Below are 8,808 nucleotides of genomic sequence, written 5' to 3' on the forward strand. Positions count from 1 at the left end.
GATACCATCAACATTTTTTCCGGCCATACATTATAATATTATTATGTTGTGCCACGCACAGTGCGTGTGTACATATATATATATATATATATATATAAAAATATATACATAAGTATAAAGTATAATATACATTGTTTATTATGTTGTGTACACTCAAGTTTGAACTTTGTGTTTCTACTCGGCCAAAAGAAAACTTACACATCAATATCTGATTTTAAAAATTTATAAACAATATATTAATACATAAATCAACATTTTTCCTGTATAGTTATCAGTCCAACTTCAGTTTTTCTGACATTCTGACTTTATCCTGATATCCTCGATTCCTTATTGCGAGCCCATTGAATTCACCGCATGTTCTAGAGCTGGCTTATCTAAAAACATTCATAAAATATTGTATTAAAAATTAAAAATTATAAATATTATTTTTATTTTCATTTTACAACCTTCATATACTCGTACTTGGCATATAATACCTATTTTTTTTTTTTTTTAGTATTTAAGAGTATATACAAATAATAATAATAATAATATACATTAATATGGCATGGTTTAAAAATATATTTTATATTCTCGGAACCTCATTATCATTGTCCCAGCAATTGTTTTCCCTCTGCAAATGACTGTGTCATGTGTATATATATATAAATATAGAAAAAGGGAGAGGTTGAGTGATAAACGTACTGAGGGAGAGAGTGGTTCGCTTTTAAAGTTGGCGAGTGCGATAAATCTACTCTTGTTAAAACCAACTTCTTGGTGTGGCAGTTTTTATTTTATAGCCCACCCGACACAAAAGTGTCCCCAATCGAGAACGAAAATAAACTTTACTATCACTTTTTCCTTTAGTACTCACGCCGAAAAATGAAAACTCAAATGTGTCAAACTCAAAGTTTTCGCTTATTGTTTTTCCGAATTTCACCAAAGCCATGCTGTCTGCCGCACTCATCCGATATCGCATTCCATCGTTACAGTCGTTTGAATTGCCTTAATTGAGAAAAATAATACCCTTATTATTTATTGCATATACCACTTTACCTAACCTACAGAGTACTTTCTTAATATATTTAACAGTAGGTAATGACTCGTGAGAAATAAGAAAACATTGAATAGTAAAATCAAAAGCTTGTTATGATATTTGGCGTGACAAGATTTTATGACTTGACACTAAGCTCCGTGTACGATTGTAAGTATAGATACGTTTGGTGGTGAGATTTACTAATTACTAGCTTTCTTCACAAAATAGTGAAAGTCAATTTTATTATTAAAACATTATCAAACATTGAGTTTTTTCGTAAATAACAAAATATTATCAAATAGTTTCTGATTTTTAGTTGGTTTGACACGATGTGTCACGGCTTAATGTTATGGTCTATATTATCATGTGAGTACAGCATAATGTATAGGTGTTTGCGGTAGTAAAAGTGTGTGGGTCGTATGCCGAGTCATTGCGATCATTTATTTTAGAGTTCTAACGGTTTGGATGATTTGTTATTTGCGGTAAAGAAATCAATTATGTCGAGCTGACATTGATATTCACTTTTGAAAATTAGGTCATAGGTTGTATGCTTTGGCGAAATATTGTCTTAACCTCTTAATGAGCTTTATACTCGTTTCGTATTAGTTTGGTAACAAATGATGAATTCTCGGTGCTAATAATTTGACTGCTTTTCAGATGGTGTTTGACATTGAAGTCGGTTATTCCGATCAAGAATAACGGGTCAAGTTAAATAATTAACGATGACTGCAGATCGATTACAGGGTACCGACGTCTGCCAAGACAGAATTATCAAGATTTAAACTGATGGGGCAGCTGATGGTTTGTTGATACTTTGATGTAGAAAATGGTATACATAATCTCGTTTGTTATAAATAAATGTAAAGCTACTCTTTTGAATGCCATTTCATCTGAGTGGTAAATGCTTCGATAATTTCCTTCAAATAATAAACTTAGGGAATACATTATGTAAGTTCAAGGGCGCGTTAACTTAAAATGTGTATATGTACTATGTAGATCATCTATTTTAATAAACTAATTAAATCGACCGACTTTTAGATTACACGACTTACCACCGTAATAGAATGTGTTTGTATTTACCAATATTATTATTTATTTTTCCACTTTATGCGGTTTCTGAAGTATTTCAATTTCATTCCTACATTCAACGGTGAATAACAAAACCGTAATAAAATAAATTAGTATTTTTTTGAATAGTTTAAGTTTTAATTAAAGAATTATATTATTAAATGTTTTTAATGAAATTCTGAGTTTTATTTAAGTGTATTACTTTAGAGTCTACACATGGCATCATACAGTGTTTAAAATAGTTCTTATTATATTCATTAGCATATTTTGTATACTTTTTAATAAATTTGAATTGAATTAACGAAAATAATTTGCCTCCAATCTCAGTTTTAATTGTGTGCGTGCGCGTAATAAACCTAAAATAGGTATTGTAGGCTTGAAAATCAACGTTAATATTTAATAATAATAAGGTGGCTCCTGTATAATCAGGAAATATGAAATTTTACCCACGCAGTTTTGACACTATATTATTAAAAATCTACCAATATGCTAATACCTAATTAAGATCCACGCAAACGTTTCCAACTTTACTGTTTTGCTGAAATTCAATTTTTATAATTTAAACATTAATTTTAAAACGTTGCACATATTATTTTTTCAAGTAAAAAATATTATAAATCCATATTTTTTTCTCAATAGATATTATTAAAGCAAACGTTATATGCGTATTTGAGTATTTCCGAACGATAATTTGTACAATATAATATTATAACAAACCATTATTATTAAATGTGCAATTTCCTATTTATTTATTTACTTATTTTTTTTTTGCACACTCGCCTTAAAATATCGAGACCAAGAAACTACAATGGATTCCGATTATAACTTGCGGCGGTGCTAACTCCCGAAAAGGTTTCCCGGCACAGACACAAAAGTCAAAAGTGCACATCGTTGTAACTTTGTGTGTATAAATATATACCTATATATAGCGCCATATACGATTGGGTCTTCGTATACTGCCGAAGCCAAAATGTGCCTATACCCGAAAATCAAACCTATTATATGTATAGTATATATCTTATGACATATAAGACTTGTGTGTATGTGTATGCGTATAAGTATAATATATAATTTTCTTTTAATTCATGACGTGTCGCACGCAATATTCGAGTTCGTTGTGTTTATATCCCTTTCGATTCGAACAAAAATATACCTATACCGTAGGGCGTTCAGTTATAATACTATATATTTATAAACGATGTCTCTATATGAACCGATACAGCCATTTTGGAGAATATTATGCTTAATATTGGGTTACGCTGGTTTTATAATCTTATAAAAATGTACATTTGATTAGGTATATTTAATAAAGTTGTCGATAATTTCCATGGCCCTTTGTCCGTACAAATTAAATAAAAACCTTTATGTTTGAAATAATGGCGTGTAACCACAGTATTATATTTTTTTAGATTTAATGCAATAGTCGAACATAATTTCCTGAAAAACATTTTGTATAAATAATAAATAATTCATTTAAGACAATATTTAAAACAAACGAAATAATAAATTAGAAAAAATGTCCTATAAAGTCTTGATAATGACTTTAAAGATACCTAATAAAAATATACATAATTCTGTTTTTCGGTGTTTAACACATTTTCCTATATGCACTTATTCAAACTTACATTATATCACAAGGACATTTTACACAATATTACTTAGATATTGTTATAATTCTGAAATAATAATGTATATAATACTATGTTGTTCTTATGTTACAGTGTTACTATAGATCATCCTAAAGATATGTATAATAGTGCTCGTCCAATGGTCAATGATGCATTCATAAAATGATACCAAAAATATTCCGAGTGTTTAATGTACACAGGATGTTGGGTATTGGGTACTATGTATTATAATAACGAACTATCGCACAATAATTAACTAAAATTTACGATACAGTTTAGTTTAAGTTTCCTAATTAGTACGCAAAATCGGATTAAGTTTTGACACCCCAGGGCTATTTTTTAACGGAATTGGATTTTCCAACATATAAGTTTTTTTCCATCAGAATAAATAGTTTATACATATATATACATATTAGTTGGAAAATTTAAAAAATTTAATAATTAAACTACGAGATTAGCAGAAAACACGCAGTGCACGCGAGCGAGTAACAGGTATAAACTATTGTACTCTGTAGTAGTTACTATGGGTAAAATATGTATATTATTTAATATTATGTCATGTATATAATATTATTATTGTTATAACTTATAATACACTTACGCGGGAATAACGCAGTGACGGTTCAGTCAAGGTCTCCGTAACAAGTGGACCGTCCAGTGGCGGCGGTGTCGCCGCCCGGTACACACTCGGATGACTCAATAGTAGACCACCGAACCGTATATCCCATTTTCTATGAATATTATATTATTATTACATTGTATTAATAAACTGTGCAGCAGGTAAACCCTTCCTACCTATATACCTGTATAGCGGTCTCCCGCGTTCGGTTCGTCCCTGCGAGCAGCGGTACCGGAAACGGCGTCCGTCGAGTTTGGTGCCACACCCGAGGAAAGGGTCGCGCTGAGGAAAACTGTGCCGGAGACGGCGTTTCGTAGCACCGTGACGCACTGGCGTATATAGGTATTAAACGCCTATATATTATTGTGTATTACAGGTCGCGGTAAAGTCACACTGTAATACGCCTGTACATATTATATGATAATATTCTTCTATAACGTTACGTTTTATGTTGCGACGAAAAAAAAAAACGGAAGACGAGACGACGCGCGGCGTTTGCAACCGTAACTCCGTGAGACCGGAAACGATCGATGTGATATTATAATTGTGTATGTATATAATATTATTATTATTATTATTATATACGTCATATATAATGTGATCACGTAAGAATTTTTACTCGTGTATAACGTGTAGCTGTGGTTTCCTGCGGCCGGTCAATTGAAAGTACCTATATCCCGTCGGAGAAATCGAGAGGAAGTCACGATACGATTATACCGACCCGCGTTGTACTACGCGGCGTATACGATGATACGGTTGTGCGTGAATTCATCGTATACCTCCGCGTCGCGCCGGGTCGCTGGCCGGGGCCAGCGTCTTTTTTTTCGTGATATATTATTATACTGCTGGTTATTATAATTTATATATGGTTAGGTATACAGTTTGTTTCCATTACAACGCGATGACAAATGTTTGGGTCAGTTCCCATTCCACCGCAGTACCATTTTTCTGCCGTCCCATTCCACCGCATCGGGTGTTTATTTCCCAAATTATTTTCGTTTCAAATCGTGCAGGATAATATGTAAAACGACGTACACTGTACGATTTTTGATTTGAGACTTTTTTAGTACAGTTCTATCTGAAATCATCAATTGATAAATCACGGATGAATGTATTTAAAATTTAAATAATATAATAGAATATAAATACCTATAGTGCAGTAGCGGTGATTTTAAGTTATTATGAAATAATACGTTTCTAACACTTTTTGAAAATCGTCCTTAGAATTTGATAATATACATAATATTGATATTTAATGAAAATGTCAAGTATTCAGTTACTTTAAATGAATATAACCTGCTGTAACGTACAACTTTTAATTTATAGAATACTGGGTACCTAAAATTATATGAAATGCTTATAAATTGCATGCAGTTAAATTATACACTGTCTTAACATCTATACATCTAAGTTTATAAATAATAAAACCGTATTTCTGTATGTAATGGTATACCATTTATGTAATCTATCTGGTATTTTATTAAATATTGTCTGTCTGTCGTTTATGGTTTGTCTTTCAATTTAAAACTAAGTAAAATGGTGAAATATTATACAGAAATTACGTGACTGCTTGGAGTAAATATAAACAATGTAATTTTTTTTTTATAAATTTAACATTAGTTATTATTTGTACATTTTTAAAAAAATAAATAAATAAATTCAGAGAAATGAGACAGCGAAAAAATAAATTCGGAAAAATGAAATATGACCAATGTTAGTTATATGATTTATACTATCATGGTACTTGGTCACGATCTACAATAACATTTTCAAATGATATACGTATGAGGGGAGATAGGTACTATTATGTATATAAGCATATAAACCGTTCCAAACCGTTTTGAACGAATTGAGATCAAACCTTTTTAATTTCATTTTCACTCGTGACTTCATCAACTTATTTATTATGTGCATGAAATCAGAAATTATATCAACCTTGTTTAAATGTAAATATTAGACCTTAGGTATTTACTTAAAATACGCATTATACCACTTATAAACGTTTAAAAAACAATAAAATGTATTCGTAATTTTATACAATAGTGTGGACTTATAACGATGTAATACGATTTTTGGTATAAGAATTACGAAAAACGTGAATTTAATATTTCAATACAATGTATTATACTGTAGAGGTCTGTGCATTGTTCGTTTTAAACCCGTAAATAGGGATTGATCGCAACTCTAACGTTTTTGCATTTAAGAGGAAGTCAAGCCGTATCATTAAATCTTAAATCTCAGAATAATTAAACACATTTATAATAACATATATTAGGTACTTTAAAAAATAACACAAGCATAATAACAATTTAATATAATGAATAATCATCATCGAGAACAATAACACGAATTCCGTAAAATCGTCAAAATATAAGCGTGTTTGGTATAGTGAAATACAATGAATATTTATTGTAATATAAAAACTATATATAATAATATTATTATTATAATTTTATGTTTGCTTAAAGAAAAATATATATAGATTATATTATATATATAGATATTTTAGTTACAATAGGAATAATGCATTATACATAACCCTTCATATTAATCATTCTCAGTATTTTTAAGTATAGATATGCATTATTACCCGATGTGTATGCATTTAAAATTCAAATGCGTTCGTAGCATAAGGTTTCGTTTTCTGACACAAATTAGATGAGATCGTTTTTCGTTTTAAATATCACCTGTGGTATAACGTTATAAATTATAATATAGTTTAATCAGACGTTCTGCGTTATTCCGGATACAATACACAATAAAAAAAAAAATAATGAAAATAATATGTTTGGATAAATTATCCACACGTGTAATCGAGTATTCAATGATATAACGATATTATGTAGAATTTACGTTTAAAATTCTCCTTTTATATTATTACTGGTATCGTTTCATTACCTCGATTAAAATTTGTTCGTTTTAATTTTAAATTACACGAACTGGACGGACGCGTTCCGTCTGGCTTCACTTTGTATTATCAAATCTATAATTATATGGTATCGTTTTGAACAATACAACATTTAATGATAGATTTTTTTTTAGAAAATTTTGAAACTGGAACGCCAAAATAAAAAGGGCAAAACTGGCATGCGAATTTAAATTTGAATGTATTGCATGTATAAGTGCACAGATAATACGACATGACGTGTAGACGGTATCCGAAATTACTAGTTTCAGCCGACCGTCACACCTCTCACTACAATATTATCTTCCGAAATGGTTACTTAATAATTGAATAACATTCGTTTTAACGTACGTCTAATGTCCTCTGAATTCGTGGAATAACCATGAAATAAATACCTATTCCTTATAGCTCAGAATAAAATACCGAATTTGTCTGTTTTATGTGGCGATGTTTTCGAAAAAGTTTAAAAGTTTTTTTACGATATCATACAAACATAGTCGTATGGTATATAAATATATATATTATTATTTCGTGTAATAATAGTGCTTAGTTTATCCAACAGATAGCACTAACTAGGCTGAAGTTACATTAGTGACATAGCATTTATTTTATACTTAACAGGTAAATAGTATAAAATATCACGTGTAACAATTCAGTCTAGAGAAAAATATGTTTTATTACAAGAGTGAACATCATATTTTCGCACAATAATTCACAAGTAGAAATTTCAAATCCGCAAATACTATGATGATTCACTTATGGGGCGATTCTAGAGACTTGGTTGGCAAAGTCATAATAATATACCGTAATGTATTTTATATTAGATAACGATTCTTAGCGGAAATGATCTATCAACTATCAACCTATAATATAATTATGTATATTTGATGATATACATATATAAATTTTTTTTTGAGATGGCTATTGATGACATTTATTTTACGTTTAGTATGATGGTATGTTGTTATAACTTTTCTAGATAATTTAGGATTTAATTATTGTAGTTATTTATATTTCCATCATAATATTATAAACATTTATACTACTCGAAATTTAATTTAGTTTTTTTTTTAAATACCTAAAAATAGTAAAAATAGATAATATCTTAAGTCGTTATGTATAGTAAAATTCATAATAAATAAATACAAGTTCCACGAATAATGTTTTTATATTCTAACAAAATTATTAACAACCTCATTTAAATCTTAAATTCGACCTCTTTAAAACACAAACTAGATCCGATTTTCTATTTAAAAACCGCCCTCAACGTTGAAAATCGAATATTTTTTTCGACTACTTATCGTCGCATCGCTCAGAATCTGAAATATTAAATTAAGGATAAAGAAAAAATATTTACAAAAACCAAATCAATTCTCGTATATTATTATAACAACGTTGTTTTTCCTCGTCATTCGGTTCGTACAATTTATGGTGGGTACATAACAGAACAATACACTACACGCGTATTATATTATTATATCCGACGTCGTTCGTCGAACAGCTGCGCTTTGAACAAACTTTTGCGAGATCGGACTCGCAGCCAGCAATCGTCATTGTTATTGTAATAATAATC

The 8,808-nt window shown here is 29.9% G+C and overlaps 2 long non-coding RNA genes across 3 annotated transcripts; one reads left to right on the forward strand and one right to left on the reverse strand.

Moving 5' to 3' along the window:
- Positions 1-159: 159 nt before the first annotated feature.
- Positions 160-4,656, reverse strand: LOC126551355 (uncharacterized). Of its 2 annotated transcripts, none has more exons than XR_007605246.1 (3): positions 4,515-4,656; positions 4,313-4,442; positions 160-374 (listed from the first exon to the last, which is right to left on the reverse strand). It is a non-coding gene; the product is annotated as an uncharacterized LOC126551355 (long non-coding RNA). The 2 variants fall into 2 exon arrangements; XR_007605247.1 differs by having other exon boundaries at positions 4,507-4,613.
- Positions 4,333-7,487, forward strand: LOC126551354 (uncharacterized). The gene is made up of 3 exons (XR_007605245.1): positions 4,333-4,428; positions 4,489-4,878; positions 7,373-7,487. It is a non-coding gene; the product is annotated as an uncharacterized LOC126551354 (long non-coding RNA).
- Positions 7,488-8,808: the final 1,321 nt, after the last annotated feature.

Source organism: Aphis gossypii, chromosome 3 (genome assembly GCF_020184175.1).
Source record: "Aphis gossypii isolate Hap1 chromosome 3, ASM2018417v2, whole genome shotgun sequence".
In the NCBI taxonomy this organism is placed as follows: Eukaryota; Metazoa; Arthropoda; class Insecta; order Hemiptera; family Aphididae; genus Aphis; species Aphis gossypii.